General features: G+C 43.3%; 1 protein-coding gene across 1 annotated transcript in view; it reads left to right on the top strand.

Annotated features, from left to right (window-relative positions):
• The first annotated feature begins 430 nt into the window (after window positions 1-430).
• The window catches only part of NDNF (neuron derived neurotrophic factor), a 47,675-nt gene continuing 28,975 nt past the window's right edge, over window positions 431-19,130 (top strand). The window contains exon 1 of the mRNA XM_045799060.2: window positions 431-963. The gene's annotated coding sequence lies outside the window, so the exon portion shown is untranslated. The remainder of the gene's footprint in view (window positions 964-19,130) is intronic.

Raw genomic sequence — 19,130 nt, 5'->3', positions numbered from 1 at the left:
ATTTAGCTCTTCTCTCCACTCCCCACCCCCCCGCATCAACCCCAGAGATCCCCTTATTGTGCACCCGGGTCTCCCTGACGGTGCGATGGCCCCGCGTACTCTTCTCCCTAGGTTTTGTGGCTTTTAGGGGGTCTCGATGGGCCTCCCTCTCCTTCCTAGAGACAGGCGGGGCTGTAAGGACGGCCGGGTGTCCCCCGAGATGCCGCCCGCGAGGGTCCCTGTTTGGGGAGCGCTGGGTCCTGGCGTGTGTGTGTGTGTGTGTGTGTGTGTGTGTGTGTTTGCGCGCGCGCGCGCGCGCGGTGGCGCGCAGCGGGAGGGAGGGAGGAACTGGGGGGGGAGGCATCGGGCAGAGGAGGGAGGGGGCGGGCGGGCAGCGGTGGGGCGGGAGGGGGAGCGGCTCTGGGCTTCAGCAGTGACACTCGGGAGCGAACACACAGTCCCCGCTCGGAGCCGCGAGAGAGCGGAGCGAACCGAGCCGCGCACCCGCCGCCGCCGCGCGCCCGGCTCTCTTCGCGTCGCACTCCAGCCAGGCGCCGGTGCCCCGAGCGGCCGCCCGCGGAGCCCGCGACAGCCCCGCTCGGCTCGGCAGCATCCTCCCGCCGCCCAGCCCCCGCACGCTCCCCGCCTTTTAAAAGGACCTCCCGCCACTTCCCCGCTCTGTCCCGGGATCCCCCAGCCCCGCGCTTCTCCCTGCTCCACTTCGCAGCAACTTCGGCTGCCGCGCGCCACCAGCCTCGCCCGCCTTTGAAGTTTGCAGCGCCCACCGCAAAGTTGGGACACTTCGGCGGGTTTAATTTTTCTCTTTTATCTGCCTCCTCCTCCGCCTCCCAGCCCCTTCGGTTCCTGAGTACTGGTGCTTAGCATCTTGGCCGGTGCCGGGGACGTGGACTGTTTCGCACACCACACCTCGGGGAGGGATTTTTCCTCTCCCCATCCCAGGAAAATCAAACAGATTTTTGTAAGGTAAGTAGCGAGAGGAAAGCAAACTCCTGACGCCTCCACGCCTTAGCCCGCCACCCCAAAATCTGGCACAGGGAGCGTTCACACCCGAGGGCTCATCTGGGATGGGGGTGGAGGCGCGCGTCCCCTAACTCAGAGGGGCCCAGCGAGGTTCTCCGTCACCGCTGGACGAGGGCGCCAGATCCGGAGGAGCCGAGGGCTTAAGGGGCGTGGAGCAGGTCTCCCTCGGTTTTCCACGCTGGCTTAGTGGCTGGGCGGCGCGAACAGTGTTAGGAGGTGGAGAGACCGGGGTGCACAGGCCGGGGACACTGGGTTCCCGGTGCCCAGGGCGCGGCGGAGTCCGGGAAGCCACGGAACCTTTATCCCGGACTTGGCCTGGACACTTACTTTGCCCGCCTGCCGGAGGGTTTGCTGCCTCCCTCTACGGTTCATGCCCTCCACCCTTGGCTGGAGAAAGTCTGCGGGACTGGGGTCTTGGAGGCGCGTGAGTGCGGGACGAAAAGCGAGGGGTCTGGGCTGCTCATGGGGCTGGTTCGCCGGCGGGTAGGGCAGGAGCGGGTTCCTGGCGGGCGGCCCCCAGCCGCGCAGCCGGGGCGCTGGCATCTCGGTCCGCTTCGGCCAGCCGAACCCCCACCGCTCTGGCTCCTGGTAAGTCTTCTGCCTGCTAGCCGAGCATCGTTAGGGAAACTTATTCGAGCTGAGCAGGGAGGCCTGGGACCTGACCCTACGTCTTGCCTGGGTACCAGAGCAGCCACCAAGGGGTCCCTCCCTCCAGCCCCAGACCCAGCGGCAGGGCGTCGTGCCCTAGCCCTGTCTGTGCACCAGTCGGTGTTCGCTCTAGTCGGCGCTACCTTCAGTACCACCGAGCTGAGAGTTGGGGTGGCCCCGACACTCAGGAATCCGAACGAGTGGTTCCAGGTCCCAGCTGTTCTCCTGGGACACTTCGCAAACTGCAGAATTTAGGGTGCGGTTTCGTTTAATTGTGCGCCCTTCCTGCCCCCTCCCCCCCGTACCCCCGCCCGAGGCTGGAGAATTCGCCGCAGCCCCCCGCACCAGGTCCACGCCGGTCGCCGCGGCCCTTGCTTGGAGTTTGCCGCGGGCACCTCTACAAGGGCGCTGAGCTGTCCTTTGGGCCAGGTCGCGGTTCCCCTCCCGGTCCCCTTCGGGGCGCTGTCCATCTCCTTCTCTGGGTACAAGGAGCTCCCTGAAACCAAGACCTTGAGCGAGAAATGAACCTGAGAAAATGTCTCTGGGTTTGATTTTTTTTTTTTTAACATAGTGCCTTTCAGCAACTTAGTTGGGCTGGTTAATTTGTCTATTTCTCATCATCATTCGATCCTGCTGTATCGAAAAACAATTTATTTTTTTATTTGGTCGCTGACCTCTCCAAACACATTACCCTCTTCCCCCCACCGCCCTCGCCCACCCCCACCCCTTCTTTTGCCTCGCTTCCTGAACCCTTTTTCTTTTCTGAAGGAGGGAATCTCCGTACCTCCTCCCTTCTTCCTCCCACCCGGTCCCTGAGCGCCTGTGAGAACCAGGGGAGTCGTCAATGGAAATAAATAGGACCCCCGCTCCATTCTCCGCCCCCTTTAAACAAGTAAAATCCTCCCTGGGCTCGCAGAAGTAGAGATAAAACATCCCTCCAGAGGGAGCGGTTTTGAGGATTTGATGGGATTGAATTGTTTTATTATCCTGAAAGATGTGATGGATGGGTGCGAGAGCAAATATGCGTACAGAGCACAGTGAACTGAGGGCTCTCGTATTTATCATTATTAATTATGGTTTATTAAGGGTGATAATAAGGCCGTACCCTAGCTGAAGACAGTGTTTATGTTTGGTTTTGATTTTGTGTCAGTTTCTTGTTACAGTGGTTTCAGAAAGTGAATACACCAAAAGGGTATTAATTCCTCACACTCATTCTGCATATGGAATTAATTAAATGTCAAAAAGATACTGTCATTTTACCAAAGTTTTAACCCATGAACTTTTAGAAGGTTGCACTCTTATGAAATGCCCTCGTTTGCCTCAGTCTGTCTCCTTAAAGTTAAAAAAACTTGGCAACATAATTAATTATGGTCCCAATTCCCATTTTCAATCTAAACCTATATGAAGGATTACATTAAAATATCCATCATTTATCCTTTAAGAGTGACTCTGATGAGTTTAAATTCTTCAGAAGGGGCAGTCAGCTGGGAATGAGGGGTCCAGAAGTTAGAAAAATTAGTGACTATTTCAGATTTCACTAAAAAATCCTCTAATTCTTCCTGTAAAGAATGAAATTAACAAGTGTTTTCTCTGCATGATTCTTAACTTCATCGAATGTCCTTAATCTTTACCATACACTAGAAACACAACAGCTTGCAGCTTTGTCTGTATTGTTTTCATTTTTATGTCAGGACCTTTTATTCATTAAACCTGTATGTGGAAGTCACAGGCTCCACGTGGCAGCAGCACTCTGTTTTAATTAGTAACTATCATAAAAAAGAAGCTAGAACTCTGTAATGGGCCTAAATTGCTAGGAATTATGTGTGGTTTAAATTACGCATTTATTTCAGCAGAAATGAAACCATGAATATAAAACATCTTTTAATCACTTGCAGATCCAGCTTTTATCTCTTAAGATGTAACAAAATATATAATTGAAAAATATCCTTCTAAGAATGAGGGTAACCCTGACCCTCATTTTATTTGTCCTGGGTCTATTGAACATTCATGTGGTAACATGAATAGTAAAAAGCAAAGAGTGATGTCATAACCTTGGCAATACCATGCTGAGGGAATGCTTACATTCAACGCAGCCATCGCAGCCATCGTGAATCAGGCTGCAGATAACTTAACATAGGGACTTTTTCAACTGACTTCATGATCCTGGTGATTCACATATTAGTTTTCTCACTTGGATTTATTGCCCAGACTCCCCGTGTGATAAGGGAAAATTTGTGTTGTAGAGCTCTAATTATTTGGAATGAAGGAGGGAGGGCAGAAATAAAATGTACCTGACTGCTGTTATCTTCCTGTGTTTGTTTCTATAGTATTTCTATTCGGTGTATTAAGAGGCCAGAATTTTTATTTTCAAACTGATTGTGTTTTCGTTGTCATTGTTAGGACAGAACTTATTTTTCATTTTGCAACGACAAATGAGTCGATATTGGAAATGTAAGGACTGTGCCTGAGTCAGCAGATAGCAAGGAGTCGTGTGAATTCCACATAATGTGCACCGACTAAAATTATTTTAATCTTTCTTCCTTAGTTATTCCAGTAATAAGGTGGTTGAGTCTAGTGACTAAGTGGTGCTCTCACACTTCTTTTGCTCCCCATCTCTGTGTCAGGTCTTGTTTTGGGGAGCCCTGCACTCAGGGTAGCATCCAAGTAATGAATGGACCTTGCCAGTGTCAGCTGTCATAATCTTATCACCAGGAAGAAAGCATATCCCATAGCCATCCATATTGGGTCAAAAGCAAGTGTAATCTACAAAAGTCATTCAGATTATTCACTTGACCTCGAAACAATGTCTAGAACCTTTAAATTGGAATAGTTATTCCAAAGAATATAATTTATTCTTTTCCAGTTGGTTCACAGTCATTCAGTAGAAGCAACAACTAAACAAGTTATAGTTGAGTAGTAAATAGTAAATCACACTATATCTTTACTTTCAAACTGATTTCAAAATTAAAGTCCTCCCATATTTAAATACTCCATTTAAAAATGCTTTGCAATTTAAACCCTGAAGTTAGGCTAAATTCTGCCTCATTTCAACGTTATATTACAATGCAAATTGACACCTATGATGCCCACACACTCATGCTTCCACACGTTAATTTTCACCTAAGAAGAAAAGTATATGCTTTGCTGTTATTGTTAAAAATAATCACATAGCGTGACATAGAAAAACAAAACTGCTAATATTTTATTGCATCATCTGGTGGCATGCTGATCCTAAATTCAGTTAATATTTCTGGGAAAAAACACACCATTTTAGGAGGAAGCCGTGTTTGGATATGTGTATAGATCTCTTGCCTCTTCTGAGATGACACCTGACATTTGCTTTCTGTAGCCCACCAGTGCCCAAGCCAATGACAAATGCAAGTGTATCCCTGACTGCTTACTTCCTGAACACATTTCCTAAATCCGAAGATGCTACAGTCACATCTTCCCCCTTCCTTTTGGTATGTTACTAAAAACTGCAAACCAACTAATCCATGCATTTTAGTATTTGGAAATACTTGGAAATTATAAAATATACAGTATTAATTGACCCAAGATTTTAAAAGGTATTACTTCTTTACATTTTAAAAATTCAGAGAAAGGTATTTGATCAGTATGGAATAAAAGCAAACTGGCAATACGTTTCTGCAAACTTTTCCCTTTGGGATAAGAGACAGAGTTGACCGCAGAACAGCTGGATATTGGGTCCTGTTACAATGTCAGTTTTTTTAAGAACTCACTAAACTAAATGTGATTTAAACTTTAAAGTCCACAGACCTCAAGTTTTTAAATCTAGAAACTTCCAAGATTACATGTCATTATTCCTTCAACGATTTCCGGATCCCTTGGAAACTGATTTATTTTAGTAAGTTGGTGAGTAGTTTTTGGTTTTGATTTGTTAATTTTTCCTGTATCGAATTTAAAAATGACACATATTTAATATTGTATATATTTCTCTGAAGTATTTATTTTTAGTTTCACTTGTGAAAACTCTGAATGAATCTTTAAAAAAGAAAACTATGGCAGAATATATATAGTTAACTTTTCCTATGTCCCTTGGTTGTTCTTTTGAAAGAATTTGCTGCTATCCTTTTGAAAGAATTGCTTCTATATAGTTACAAGAAAAGAAAAAAAAAACATTTTAGAAACAATGGGTTATATAAATTTTGGAAGGAACTTGATCAAAACATGATTACACATGATTAGAAATCGACTCATTTGAACGGACCTCTTAGACCCTGCCTCTGCAGTATGGAGGTTTTAAATATAATAATCAAATAACAAAAATTGAGTTAGCAACATGCACTCATGTCTGTTTTCTAATTGGAATGATTACAGCCAATATCACAAATAGTGGTGACTGTCTTAGTAGTATATGGTAACTGTGCAAGTTTCTGTCTTCTCCCTGACATGAAAGCAAGGCACACACTGTGTTCTTCCAGCTGTGTGCTCAAAGGACATATATTCCACAATCTAAAGACATAGCCAAAAAATAGGGACTATATTCAAATGGGTGTCTTACCCATAACTAAAAATCATCATAACAATGTAGATCTTGTTCTCTGAGGCAATTGTCCTCAAGCACACAGATCTAGGTAAAATGAGACTGGGTTTTATCATTTTCTAAAAGAAATAGTAAAACCTGAACTCATAATTAGAAGGATTTGTGAAGGGCGATATCTTATTTTTAAAAATCATCATGACCGTTGTTAAAGTTATAATATAGAAACTATGAGCAAGTGTTTATTTGTAAAGATAGAGAATACCCCGTCTGGATAGTGAACAAACAAAATGAGGGGCAAATTTGTGATACTTACTTGAAAATATTATGTTTAAAAGGGAAACATTAGTGTGAAAAGGCTTGATTTATTTAAGGTTAGTTTCTCTGACTTAGGTGCTACAAGTGTTAGGTGTCTCCTGGAGTATAGATAGTTAAAATTTACAGCACATCGTAGTGAGAAATAAACCTCAACAATCCATATGAACCTAGGAGATGGCTTTGATTACTCCTTTTTGTTCAGGTCATGTGTACTCGAAGCTCACGGGCATTGCCAAATGTAACACTATGCATTTTATTTCTGTAATAAAATCTGTTTCTGGTTAAATTATCCGAGTCATACCCCCCAAAAACCCAACTTACATAATCATAAATGTACTTAATCCTTTTTAGTTATCTTGTTTAAAATACATTTAAAGACAGATAATAAATACATTTTAGCCATAAGAATACCCTAGTAGATATGTCTTGGTTGAAATCTAAATATCATTCATATGTTGATTGCACTCAATAAATGTTGTATTTCACATTAAATCACAGCATTCACTGAAATTCACTGTATTATCAAACGCTTCAAGCTGGGGTTGATTCAGAAGTAACTGGATCCTGTAATTGAAGAGCTATTTGTTGCCAACAGTAGTGACAGAGATCAGAAACAGCAGTGGGAGCTAGAACACCTGGCAAGCTGAGGAAAGACAGCGATCATTTCTCTCGTGGCCTCTGCAAGTCTCAGATATTTTAGTTCTAGGGGTGATCCTTCGAAGTTTGCTAAAATGTGCTATGAAAATATACTACTTTTTTAAATGGAAAATGAAACTGCCTCTTAGACGATAAGGATTTGACCCTCTGACGACCCCGGTAGTGGGCATAATCGTACCAGTACGGACAAGCCGGCAGGTCCCATGAGAGACGGCCTGAGGTATTCGGGAAGCCCGCCTGCTCCCAAATGTTACTGAGGCCTCTTACGGTACTAAAATGTTATCTGCAAAAAGATGATTGTTCATTTTTAAAGTCATTTTGTTTTTCAGTGTCCGCTATAAATGTGAAAATACCCCTAGGATGGGAAACAGGGTAAGCTGCCATCAGCTAACAGCTTACAAAGATGTTAATTGCTAGATAAAGCCAGATTGGAAGAAGGCTAGTTTAAGACAGAATTTTAGAGAAGGGAGATACTGATCTTTGGATCTCTAAGCCTCTTCTTTGGACAGCCTACCTTTAGAGCACACCTATTCTTTTTTCTCTTCCTCTGATAATTGCTTCTCAGTTTCTTATACTCTAGAAAAAGTTATACCCCGGGCCAGCTTCGTGGGCCACACCTGGAAGGGCCCTTGTGCTTAGTTGAATGCGTTTTTTTCCCCCAAGATTTTTATTTATTTATTTGACAGAAACAGGCAGCGCGAGAGGGAACACAAGCAGGGGGAGTGGGAGAGGGAGAAGCAGGCTCTCTGCTGAGCAGGGAGCCCGATGCGGGGCTTGATCCCAGGACCCTGGGATCATGACCTGAGCCGAAGGCAGACACTCAATGGCTGAGCCACCCAGGCGCCTCCCAGTTGAATGCTCTTCTGTCACCATCTTGCAATTCTTAATTTTTGAACAAAAGGTCTTGCTCTGAGCCCCACAAATTTTCATTTTATACTGGGCCCGCAAAATATGTAACTCATCTTCTTTCTACCTTGATGTAAATTTAAGATATGGAATCTGGATGTTGAGGAATTGGTGAGGACATTTGAGATTATCTTTGCAAGGTTAGGTCTAGTGAATATTTGTAATTAAAAACTTATCTTTTCAGTAAGGTAAAGAAACAGAATACTTTTTTAAACAATTGAGATACTGAACAGAAATCTAGCCTTTGGTAGTGTTGATCTTATAAAGCAGAGGTCTCTAAAAGGAAGTGTCCTATTTGCCTCACAAGATGTCTCCTTATGATGAAAGTAGAAAATATCAAAACTCTATTTACACTTACTTTTATGTATAAAGAAGGAAAAGAAGTTTTGTTAACATTATGTAATATATCTATCGACAAAGGCACTTTGACTCAGCATATTGGATGGTCATCGAAAAATCAATAATGATAGAGGTGACAGCTTCTGTGAAGAAAATAAAGGTGAAAATAATGACATTTAATCAGCTCTGACAAGAAGTCGGCCCTACCCACAAGTTAACCAGAAAAAAAGGTGCGCAGTATAGGAGTTCATTCCATGTAATCAACTATGCTACTCATCACAGTATAGAATGCCGTAAGTTATGTATATATTAAATCCCAATTCTAAAAGATTCGAAGACAACACATTAGAGAGCCAGAGGTCTTAAGCAGAAAGCTGAAAGAGCCCTCAAATAAATTAGTCACCATTATCTTCAAGTATTCTTAGTTATATATATAAGCATTTGATAATTCCTCTGTTACCAGTAAATAGATAATACACTCTATTATGTTCTGAAAAATTCAGTATTCCAAGAGTTTAAAAAAAAAAAAGTTATCTAGCCTGCTTAATGCTCTCGTAAAAATATATATTGTGTTACATTTTGAAATTTTATTGTCTCTCAGTAACCTTGCCTGTTATTAACTTATGTTAAAGTTGTTTTTGTGCTTTGGATTTCACAACGTGAATGGAAATTTTCCTACTTATTAACAATATTATAAATGTGTAAAACCCTCAGCTCTTTACAAGGTACTGCCACATCCATCATTTTCCTTAATCTTCACAGGAACCCAGTGAGGAGGATATTAATCCTCCTGCTGAGAAATCTGAGACTCAGTTTCAGAGACTTCACAAACTTTTTAAAAATAAAGTGGGGACTCTGGTTCCAGGAGCAAAATTGATGGAAATGTCAAAAACTTTCAAACTGAGATTAGTTTCCAAATTAATTTGTAAGGACACAGTTTGTTTGGCATTTTTTTTTGTTACAATTTAATGATTCAAAAAATATCATTAATTTAGTCTAAATTCACAAGACCTTAATCTTAGACATTCTATGTGCTAAATGTTTACTGGTTTTGGTAATGGCTAACTTTTTAGGTAATTTTGTCGAGGAAGATGATTACACTTTTCCACTTTTAAATGAGTATTATTAAGGTGCAACACTGAAAAATTAAGAATCTGCAGAATCCCTTTTTAAATTAGTGGTAATTCATAATAATTTACCTCTATAGTCATTCCAGTATTCTGGTAATAATGCGGCATTTTTAAGAGATAAGATTTGAAGTTAGATCTGTTTTAAACATTTTTAAATAAATGATTTCCCCCCAAACTGGGTGAAGTTATTCATTTCAATGGAATAATGAGAGTTATTATAGATGTAAATGATAGGATATTCTAAATATTCTAAATATTTAAAGCCCTTTAAAACAATGAGGAATGAGTAAGCTCCAACAGTGAAAATATTTATACACACACATATTAACACTTCAGCCAGCAAGTTCAGTCTATAATTGAAAAAAAAGCTATATTTAAAGTTTTATTTCCACTTACAAAGCAATAACAACAAAGAGACAGTTTTGAAACATCTTTTTCTCTCAGCAGGCTCTATGTTGTGTAATGACCACTGATCACTGTTGACCCCCAACACTCACTAGCTGCAGCCTTTCCCTAATGGGTACCTTAAAATTTTGTTTGAAAGAAGAAGAACTACACCTAACTGTGTATCTTACTTTTGGGGGGAGGAGGGGAAGGGGTGAAATAATTGTGGCCAGCACTGTGTGGTTTGTCATCTCTCTGACTGTTGTAGACTTGTGTGTTTGTGTTATATCATCATAACTTACTATAAACTCTTCATTAAAAGTGACCGTGCGGTCTGCCCGCATTATCTGCCTTCTGAGTGCCCTGTTCTTTAATCATCTCTTAATCCAGAAATAATAATGCAGAACATCCCAGGAACTGAGCCTCATCCTCGGCTCTCTAATCTCCACACGTGCCTCTGAAATCCTTTGCTAGATCTAGTGCCTAAAAGGCCCGAGCACACTCCCCTTTGAATCCGGTTAATCCATCTTTGTTTGTGAAACAATACTGATGCCCTCAGATATGGTCCATCAAGGCTAACAAAAAGAATATTAAGAATTTCCTACTGTTCGTGTGATTATTTTTAAAAACTCAACATCTTGGCCTTTCCTCTGTGTTTCCAGTCAGTCTTTGATGAAATAGGAACCCTTTACCTGATTAGGTGAATTCAGACAGAATAACCTGACGCTGAGACTCCTTCCGATACCTGTTTAAAGAGCAGGTCAAAACATGTATCTTCTGTTGTTGAAAAAAATGTTGCAACTGGTTAGAGAAGCTGTTTTATACTATCTATGGATAACTAGGACCTCTTTTTATTTCAAAAGGGCATTCACATCCAGTATCTTGAACCTCATAGCAGCCCTGGGAATAATTGTTTCCATTGTGTAGATGAGGAAACGGAGACCAAAAGAGCTGAAGAGCCTTGCTCAAAGTACAAAAGCCAATAAGGGTTTAGTCAGAACCTCTTCAACTCTGATCTTCTTACTCAAAGCCCAGCGATCGTTTTCGGTTTTACTTTGGCAGCCTTTTCACTGTTCCCGAACTTGGAGACATGAGACCAGAGAGTGAGCAACAGAAAGAAGAGAGAGGCGATAGGTTAACTACCCTTTCTTTAGGGTTCTCTCAACTGCGAGATTGTCACGAACCAGTGTCCTTGGGGAGTATTATCTCATCTCTCCAAAGACAGGGCTCTACGTTTATTGTTTGTTTTTGGCCTTGGATTTCGTAAGAGGGGTCACAGAACAAATACATATTTGAAAACTGTTACTTTAACTTATTTTTTTTTTTACAAGAACACGAGAACCGCATACTTGTGTGCCCCGCTTTTTTCTTTTCTTTTTTTTTTTTGGAAATAAGAATAATTTAGGGTTTAACTCTTTTAACTATTTAATGTTCCTAGAACATCTGTCTCACTCTTCTATCTTTGGATTACATTATCCTGGTTATAGTTATTTTTAAATTAGTACCTTGGTTTTGTCCTGTGTGTTGGCCCTGGAGGCCGCCTCAAAAACTCTTTGAAAACAGACAGGCTTTACTGCTGTCTTATCAAAATAAGTGCCAGCAAGGGAATAAAGAGGCAAAGCTCCAGGACGATCAGGTATTTGGGAAAATACGGCATTGGGTCCATGGAATCAAATGGCAATTCTTAGTCTATGGTATTTATTATTCTATAGTAATGATATCTTCTCGATGGCATCTTATTTCTTAGTATTTGCCAACTCCATTAAGTATATGAACAAATTAGAATCTTGTCACAATCTTCTAAAAATTCCACTAGGCCATTATTGGGCTTTAATATAAACATAGACATATTTCCCAGAGCAAATAAACCTACCCGTTGTCTTCTTCTTCTTCTTTTTAATGTAAAGAAGGCAGAGAAAAGAAAGCTGTAAAATTGTGTGGATGTAATAATAGTACTCAAAAGGATGAAAGGATGTGTATAATCTCCATGTCATCCATGCTGAATAGATGTTGAAAACATTAACATTTGGTAATGAGTAAAAATTAGAATCAAAAAGTTCAAATAGGGGCACCTGGGTGGCTCAGTCGTTAAGTGTCTGCCTTCAACTCAGGTCATGATCCCAGGGTCCTGGGATCGAGCCCCACATCAGGCTCCCTGCTCCACTGGGAGCCTGCTTATTCCTCTCCCACTCCCCCTGCTTGTGTTTCCTCTCTCGCTGGCTGTCTCTCACTGTGTCAAATAAATAAATAAAATCTTTAAAAAAAAAAAAAAGTTCAGATAATGACAGGGGTGCCTGGCTGGCTCGGTGGATAGAGCATGTAACTCTTGATCTTGGGGTTGTAAGTTCAAACCCCACGTTGGGTGTAGAGTTTACTTAAAAATAATTTTTTTTTTAAGGTGAGAATAGTGAAAATACTGGAGAAGAAAATCATAGTGCCCCCATCACCAGATAAGTGGTCATGGGATTGGAGGAGGCAGAGCTACTGAAAGTGCAGCCCATGGACTTTCAGCATCCGCATCTCCGAGGCGCTTGTTAGAGAGGCCAGTGACCGGGCCCACCCCACACCTTTTGAATTAGGTTAAGAGGAAAGCTGGGTCGTGTGATTACACATTCAGATTTGAGAAGCACTGGTCCATAACATTTGTTCCTATTCTCTGATCAGAGTGTATCCCAACCAAACCATATTCTGCATGTTTTCAGAGGAAAGAGGGCCTCCATGCACTATGTTGTTCTTCCTAGGACATGTCTGGGTTTTTAAGGACAGAAAAAAACCACATCCTTCTACCAGGCTCCTGGGCCATCCACCAATCTGTAGCAACCAGCCAACAGGTCCATGAGCTTCCACCTCAAAAGATTAAAGAAATATTTCCCAAGTTTTTAAGTTTTACAAAGTAACCTACTTTATACCCATGAAATTGTCAAAAGCATCCATCCCTTATTTCCTGTTTAGCTTATAATCTCTCTTGCGAAACAAATTTCATAAGTGAGCAATAATAATCAATTTTACTCTTTTCAATTTCATGTATTTGTTAGCCACCAAATGTCAGGAACATCTGCTTGGTGTTTGGGTTCCGTGGTCAGCATTATAACTTGTGTAAAGATAGCATCTCCGTTCTGCAGAACCTGGGCATCTCAGGAATAAGTTACACGGTCTATAGGAGACACAGGCACACGGGAAGGCACACGGCTCAAGTGCCCTGTGCCGTAGGTGCTCGAGTCCTGTAGGCGTCTGGGGCCGGGGAGGCGGCAGAGACAACACGCGGCCCAGGGCGGCCGGCAGCCGGTGCTGGGAAGGGAAAGCGAGTGTGGGGAGTTGTAGGAAACGAGTTCGGTGGAGCCGAGTAGCGAGGTCAGTGTGCACCCTCCAGTTCACGGGAAACCATCTGACGTTTCTCCTTCTGTCTGCAGAGGAAGGAAACATTTTGGTTTACAAAGATGATGATGTCCGTGCTGTGCGAAATGATCACGGAGAGGTGTGGGAAGTGGGCGTGAGAAGCAGCAAGCGGGTCGTTTGGGGGACTGGCCGTGTGGATAGAGAAGAGAGAACCAGTTTGAGAGAACGTGCAGCGGGAAGATGGCAGGATTTGTGGGTTAGCGGGGGACCGAGATCGAAAACAAGCGGCTCCCGCCGACGTTCCCAGTGTGGCACCTGGCAGGCCGGGGCTGCGAGGTGACACTCGTGCGTGCTGGTTTCCGGGCAGCACTGGTGACCCTTCAGCAGCCTTGCTGAGATCGACTCTTCCATTTCAGTCAACAAACACGGGAAGAAACCAAGGCAGCTCAGGAGTGGTCGCAGTGACTTAATCTGCCATGGACTCGACGGTACAGGAGTGTTCTGGCGGAGGAAGGAAAAGGGCCCAGATTCGCATTCCAGCCCGAGTCTGGCTTGCTGAGACCAGTGCTGAGCCACCTCACACCTTTGAGCGTTCGATCCTGGACACCAGGAGGAAAATGCGTCTGGAGCTAAAAATCAGCCTTGAGGCCTTGGCAAACCACCACCCCGGCTTCCTTGCTTAGTCCAGAGTCTGATGGGAGAGATTTCAGATCACCTTACTCTTCGCAATGAACTTCTTAAAGTCAGTATAATTAAGCAAATATTTATTTAGTGCCTACTTGGTGTAAGAACTACAGAAGTCTATAGAAGAGATAGAAAGATGAGTAAAAAATCTTTTCTAAGGGGCACTTACTTGAGTAAACTCATGTTATGAAAGCCTCGTGAAGAGCTTTTTTTTTTTTAAGGGTGAGAAAAAAATATTAAAATAGCTATAATTCAAGTGAGATAAAAAAACAAGTACCATAAGACTCAAAGTCTCTGGTTTCACTGGACGGCCTTGACTCTGTCTTATCTGCCTCTGATGTCCCCAGGGAACTTGCAATAGGCACTTAACAAACAAGAGTTCACTGACTGGCAGTGTACAGAGAGAGCTCAGATAGCAAACCATCCCAGTAAGGACCGCACGGCTGCAATCCTATTAAGAATCTTCCTGTAGATTTTGTACTTTTTTTTTTTCTTTTGGTGTCTCGCTCCAGAAAGTCAGGAAGCATCCTTCCTCTGTCAGAACACCTCCTACTTTTTAAGCTACTCTGTTCAGTTTAACGGCTTTGTCAGAGAAGTCTTTATTTTACTGAGTCCCGAACTCCTTCCCTATAGTCCCGTGCCAGCCGCTGGGACTAGCTGGGCCAGCCAGAGTGCTTCCAATCCCTCTTTCATCTGATAACAGACCTTAAAACAGCTGGCGTCACGGCCCATCCCAGCATTCCTGGATTTAACACTGGCCAGTCCTTCCTCACCAGATGTGATTGTGGCTGCCTCAGTGAGTCAGGACTGTCTTCTGGTCTCTGTGAGTTGCAATCGTGTCCTTCTTAGTGGTTGAGAGTTGTGGCTAAGGCACAGGTGGGGCAGATTCCTGGACATACAGTGCAACAGACCAAATAGGTCCTTTCCCTCAGTCTCCATGACTTACTCCTCTCCATTCAAGTCCCTGCTGAAATGTCACTTTCTCAGAGAGGCGTTCCATGACCACTCAGCCTAGAAGGGCTCCTTCCCCGCAACCTTCCTCCTGTGGCTCCCGCCCAAGCTCTTCGCCTGTTTCACTTTCTTCCCTGTGCGGCTGCTCTCTGGAATGCTTATATTAGATGTTTGCTTCTTCATCCCCTCCCTTACCTACCGAAGTGCAAGATTTGCAAGCACAGGGACATCACACATCGTGTCCTCGGCCATATACCCAGCATCTCAGGCAGTGCTTGGCACAGAGTAAGTGCCCAATGAGCATGTTGGATCAGCCAATGAACTCCTCAATTCCATCACGCTGGCTCTTTGCAAAAAAGTTCCTGTTGTCACTGCCTTGTTGATGAGTACCGCTTTTTATTACAGCGCTAGAAGCTGGGTTATAAAGATTTCTTTGATCAAAACTTTATGGAAGATTCGGCCCATGTGTTGAGCAGACATAGCTGGCAGAATTACCAAAGCAATTTTTGAAACCAGGTTTGTCATCAGAACAGGAATATCCTTGAGCCTGAGTAATTAAAGTACCTGGTTTTGTTAGTATGGTAAGTAGAACGGAAAAAGCTTTTTAAATTTTGAAGGTCCTTTGAGAAGGTAGTATGTCTTCCCTGAGACAGATGGAAAATATGTAAAAATGTAAGGTTGCTGCTGATGGATGAGTGAAGAGATTGATTATCTTTGGAGTCTTTGTTCCCACTACAGTGTTTTGTTTTATCCTTGCTGTCACTAGCACACAACACTACTAATGATCTCCTTTCAGAGGGTGTAGTGATTCTTCAGTTTGGTCCACTGGTCAGTTGATATTTAGTAAACCCTCACTCTGTGTATTACAGAATGTCTGAAAAGATTGCTGACTTTCCTCCTTTAGAGTATTACACTTCAAAGTTTGGTGTCTGTTCTAATGACCCCGCCAGAGACCTGTTTGCTTTCCCTAGCCTGCTTTTTCCTTGTTTAAAAAAAGATTTTATTTATTTATTTGACAAAGAGAGAGAGACAGCAAGAGAGGGAACACAAGCAGGGGGAGAGGGAGAGGAAGAAGCAGGCTCCCAGTGGATCAGGGAGCCCGATGGGGGGCTCGATCCCAGGACCCTGGGATCATGCCCCGAGCCAAAGGCAGACGCTTAACGACTAGGCCACCCAGGTGCACCCCCCCCCCTTTTTTTGCTTTTTCCTGCCTGTCCCTGAGCTCACCACCTGCCTTTTTCCGCTTGCGCCTGCGCAGTTCCCCTCATTCTCCTGCCAGCCCGCCATCTTTCAGATTCCTCCGTGGAGGGCGGTGCTCTGCAGAGAAGTGCCCAGGAGTCTCCGTTAGGTGGCACTGGCAGATGTGGGCTCATAGGAACATTCCCAAGTTTTACTTAGCCTGTCCGTTCGGACACAGCTTATGAAGAGGTCTGGCTATATGACAAATTGCAGTGGTTTTTTGGGTCACATTTCCTTCCTAACTTCCGTTATCTGTTTCTCTTAGCTTCCTCCTCACTGACCATAAACAATCTCTTACCAGAACTGTTGACAAATGAGTTCGCCTTGGATGTTATTCACCGTTCACTGGAAATCTAAATTCGAAGAAGCAGCTACTGGTGTGTGTGTATGTGTGTGTGTGTGTGTGTGTGTGTGTGTGTACACATACACTTGTTGCCTTTCCCCAGTATGTCTCATCCACCTTCCCTGCATCCAACAGATCCCCTTTCCCATCCTGACAATTGAAATCAATATTTTTGGTTTTTCAACCCAAACATCTTGCTACTTCCCACCTTGGCCGGTGCACCCTTAATGTTTCTCATTAACAAGAAGAGTGTCTTCCTTTCTCATCTATTCTAATACTTTATCCAGTATATGAATTTGCTTTTAAAAACTGCGTCTAACATGATCAGCCATTCATGAATTATTTGATGCCACCTGGAAATTCTGCCCGACTAATTTCATTTTTCTCTGATTTCTTCCGTTTTGTTATTTTATTGCGCCTATGTTCCTGTAATCAAGGAGATATCTTTGATCCTTCTCTTTTCCTCACTTCCTGCCTCCAACTCACCTGCACATTCTGGTGACGGTGACTATAAGACACAGCCCATCTCTCCACTACTCGCCATCTCCCCCACCAAGTTTAAGCCACCACCACGTCTGCCATGGACGGCTGCAGTAGCCTTCTTCTGATCTTGCTTTTACAAAGATGAGGTTGGTTTTTGCTTTTATAGTTATCCCTCCCCTAAAATCTGTTTTCTACAAAACAGAGTTATTCCTAAGAAACATGGATTAGATCATGATCCTGAGCTTTTTTTTTTTTAGACTTTATTTATTTGACAGAGAGAGAAAGAGAGCACACACAACCAGGGGGAGCAGCAGGCAGAGGCAGAGGGAGAAGCAGGCTTCCCACTGAGCAGGGAGCCTGATGCATTGCTCAATCCCAGGACCCTGGGATCATGACCTGAGCCGAAGGCAGATGCTTACCCCACTGAGCCACCCAGGTGTCCTGATCCTGAGCTTCTTAAAGGCTTCCCCTCATACTCAGAATAGAATCCTAACTCCTTAATATGGTTTGCAGAACTGTATGTGATCTGCCCTCTGCCTTCCACTCTCCCCTCTGCCCACTTTGTCCTGGACTGATACCCTTTCCTTCACCCATACTCACATCTAGTGCCGACTTTGGGCCTTTGCACCAGCTGTCTCTTGGCCCAGAATGCTCTTTCCATTGACATTCATTTCACTGGCTTCCTCTGGTTCATATCTCGGAGGAAATGTCATTTCTTCCAAGAAACCTTCTCTAAATATTCCACCTGAAGCAGCCATCGTGTTCTCTCACGTGGGCCTATTTCAATTCTCTGTGGAGCAGTGAATGCCAGCCACTAGTGTTTTCTTACTGATGTTTCTGTGTATGCACTGTCACCCCGACTAGAACATGGCTTCATGAGATCATCAGTGTCCTTAGAAGAGTGTCTGGCACGTAGCAAGGACTCATGACAGATATGTCAAATAAAAAAACAGTGAATGAGTGAATATACTGACATTTTTGGATTCTGCTGCTTAAATATGTAAGTTTTGTTTTTGTAAGTAAATTATAAATTCCTGGGATATGTCTTTTGAGTCCTCATATTTCCTAGTTTGGTTTGGAATATGGAGTCAGTGCTTGGAAAATTCTTATTCTCTTGATTTTTAGCTCTTGATCTTATTTAGTTTTGGTGTCCTAACAAGTCTATATATGAAATGGATGGACAGATTTCCATAGAAGTAGGTTGGTTTTTCTTCACTTCAGACTTTAGCCTGTCCTTTTTCGTCTTAGAATTAAATACAGAGGAGCCCAAGTCAGAGTTTGCATCTTTGTGAAACTTAGTTAATGCCTTACGTTGCCAGCTTTTAAGGTACGACGCGCTCACCTAGCCTCTCAGGGGTTCACAGCTGCAGGGCACCAAGGAGAACGTCTGGGCCAATAAGCCACCAGTGTGGGTAGTTCTCATGCCTGCAGCGGTGGTGTCCTGAGTATCTGTGATTTTTCCCCCAAACCATGCTTCCTAACCTTGGGGGTGTAGGAGAGGGAAACTCTGTGTGGAAAAGAGAAGTTTCGCAGATAGTACTCTTTGAAAAAGTGGTCTGTCTTGAGGAAATACTTGTTCTTGTCTCCATTCTCTTTCCCTGTGGTCTTAGGACACGATGCGGAACTGTGGGCCCCTCTTCAGAATTCTTCCCAGAATTTCAGTGGTTGCTAAGAAACCTAGATAATTACCTTTTAGCTTTCTAAGTTTTCCCATCCTTTATAAAGGGATATTTTGCTTTTATGAATCTTCACAATTAGTTCCCTACTGATCTCTCTCTATCTCTGTCTAAAAGTATTTTCTTCCTCACTTCTTTCTAGACCATAAATACCTCAAGAAGAGAGGATGTCTTATATAACTGGCACGTTGTTCAGTGTCTTGCACAAAGGAAGTGCTCAGTTAACATTTGTGTATTAATGCTTACTGATGCAGTTTTGACTTCAGCCTCTGAGCTCCCACCTCCATCTATCTCCCTTCCCCGCACCCAGCCCTTCTCCCCTTATCCTACTCTCTCTCTGAGTCTTGCTCTGTCTCCACTCCGCTTCTGTTAAGCACTTATTATATGAGCCACCTGTTTCCTGTTGGTATATGTGTTATCTTACATTTCCGGGTACTTTTATCTGGAATTAATGTCCACTCAGCTCAATTGTAAGCAACAGAACAGTCTGAATCTATATTAAACATCTTTGTACT

Source organism: Ursus americanus, chromosome 13 (genome assembly GCF_024610735.1).
Source record: "Ursus americanus isolate L20-20 chromosome 13, mUrsAme1.1.p, whole genome shotgun sequence".
Taxonomy (NCBI): domain Eukaryota; kingdom Metazoa; phylum Chordata; class Mammalia; order Carnivora; family Ursidae; genus Ursus; species Ursus americanus.
This window is presented reverse-complemented; position numbering and strand designations above follow the sequence as displayed.